General features: G+C 36.6%; 1 pseudogene; it reads left to right on the top strand.

Annotated features, from left to right (window-relative positions):
* Window positions 1–1312: 1312 nt before the first annotated feature.
* On the top strand, window positions 1313–2398 carry LOC149545450 (uncharacterized; annotated as a pseudogene).
* Window positions 2399–2670: the final 272 nt, after the last annotated feature.

The raw sequence follows: 2670 nt of genomic DNA, 5'->3' as shown, positions 1-2670 counted from the left end.
GCAGAGGCATCCATTGTGGTGTTGATTCAAGATTTCGTTAAGGTGAATACCAGAGGCGTCGATTCTGCCAACACTCTCTATTTTGGATGATGCCTTCTAGACCCATAGACGTGTGGTGGCGAGAAGCGATGCAAAGAAAAAACTTGTGTATCATTTGGAATGTATATTTAGGGTTAGGGCAAAATGTGTTTGATGGTTTGATTTTTATGATTTCTTATTAGATTTTTATACATTGATGATATAACACGATTTGTCTAATAAATAGAAACTTAGCAATTTAACATAGACTATTCGCAATTCAATATAAATCATTGTCAATTAAATATAAATCTTATTTTGTGTAATTAATACATCTTGAGTGTTCATATAATCATATACATTAAAATTTTAAAATGATATAATGTTCAACTATTGGGATGTGATAAACTAAAGATGGGGGGTGGTAATTGACTACAATAGGTAGGACATTAGAAAAATGAGAATTTGAACAGTTTTTACTATGACATATAGAATTGATATTAATTTTGATAATGACGCGGCCAAACCTTAGTTATAAGAAATTAACTAACGAAAAAAATATTTAACAAATTTTATCGTCGTTATGATAGATTTTGAGTGGTCCGAAGTTAAAGTGCATGACTACTGGATCCTCTCCCTAACAATCTAAACAAAACTATGTGATATTTAAAAAGCCACCTAAATAAAAGAGTGTGATATTAGAGCCTCCAGCTAAACAAGAAAGTGTTATAATCGACAAGCCCCCCATTGAAGTCAAAATCTAATGATCTCACCGGCATAGGACAATCAGACAGAGCGAAAGCTTGCCTAAACCGAATAATTGCAAATGCTGCTCCACACGACATTAATTTTGTACTCACTAAAATTAAACCTTTCGGTGCATCTACACTGCGGTTATTAGGCTCTACCTATCAATTATTTATTGCTTAATTACGTTCAAATCAGGCACTGAATGTTCTAGATGAATGACTCAGGGGTAAGTACAGCAGACAATGAGAGCCACCTGTAGTATAGGGGTGAATTGACATGGCTGTCTTTGGAGAGGTCATTAGTTCATGGCTGTCTTTGGAGAGGTCATTAGTTTAAAATTTCGCATTGTCAATATATAAAAAATACAGAAAACAATGTTCTACATGTGACAAAACGTACAGGAATACACAATGACTGATTTTTTTTTTTGGCAGCGCTAATAATGAGGACTCAATCGATAATGGGTACATTTCTAACTTTTCAGATCCCGATTTACAACAATAAATATGCATCCGCAACATTCTCATCTTCATTCAAGTTGAACATGGCTCTGGCAGCTCTGTCCACGGCTTTTTACTTCCTGAAAGCAATGATAAACATCAAGGTGCTCGATGCGACGGGTCAAGCAGGAGACGGGCGAGAGAAAGCTTTGTTGGACCATGTCCTCAAAACGGCTGAGAAGGGCAATCCTCAATCAGTTTTGAATGTAATGGACGCCTATGCAAAGACTTCTAGCTGGTTTATGAACATTGGTGATGAAAAGGGACCCATTTTAGATAAGGCCCTTGAGAAATATAATCCTAGGGTAGTTCTTGAGCTCGGGACTTTTTGTGGGTATTCTGCTGTGAGGATTGCTATGCAGCTGCACAAGGAGGGAAGCAAGCTTCTCACTTTTGAGATGAACCAAGATAACTGCAACATCGCCAGGCAAATCATTGAGCACGCGGGTACCGTCATATTCAACTGTCTTAATTGTGTAATGAAGCTTTCATGATAAGTGTTCTTGATTAGATAAATAGATTGTGTGATTTTGTAATGTCAATACAATAGATCAAATTATATAACGCGACTATATATCATCTATATATGTTTCTATAGATCAAACTTTATGATGTGATTGTCATCTATACTAGATATAAAATTCTATTGATATAAATTGGATGTATGAACAATCAAAATTAAGAAATCGCACATAATGAACTGTATTCCATTGTGTACATCCACTTTGGCAATAGATCACATTGAATCTGATATGTGAAGTGTGTCTGTTTGGCAGGGCTGTCATCCAAAGTGGTAGTGGTGGAAGGGAAATTCAACGACTGTGTTGCAGTAGCAAAGGAATTTCTTTGAGGAGATGAATTCCCCTCATTTTGATTTTGTATTTCTCGACCACTGGAAAGTCTGCTATATGCCAGATTATCTTCTACTGAAGGAAAATGGTATGCTGGGAAATGGCAGTGGTGTCTGTGCAGACAATATGGGAGCTTTATTGGGACCTACCGACTTCAAGAAATATGTGAAAACGCATCTGGATGAACTTGAGACCACTGAATACAAAAGCAATGCAGAGTATCTTCCGTGGCTCCCAGATAGCGTCACAATTTCTACTTTTAAGCTGCCCACTAAGTAGTAGTGAATTATTCATTTTATATCGTCCACTCTTTATATATCGCATCTGTCACTAACAAGTCTAAGTCAAGCTTGAAAAACATGAAGTAGGGCAACCTTTATATTGGTTGGTGATAGAAAAAGGGCTATCAGATCGTTTCTTTCGGCGCGCTTGAATACCATTGAATTGTAAGTTTGTTTGCAGTAATTGTGCATTCCAAATGTTGTGTTTTGTTTCGGCATTTGTAATTGGACAGATTTCAGTTTCTTTTATTCTCCGACCTAATAAAGCTC

Source organism: Cupressus sempervirens, chromosome 7 (genome assembly GCF_028749045.1).
Source record: "Cupressus sempervirens isolate cs-2001-9-10 chromosome 7, ASM2874904v1, whole genome shotgun sequence".
NCBI lineage: Eukaryota > Viridiplantae > Streptophyta > Pinopsida > Cupressales > Cupressaceae > Cupressus > Cupressus sempervirens.
This window is presented reverse-complemented; position numbering and strand designations above follow the sequence as displayed.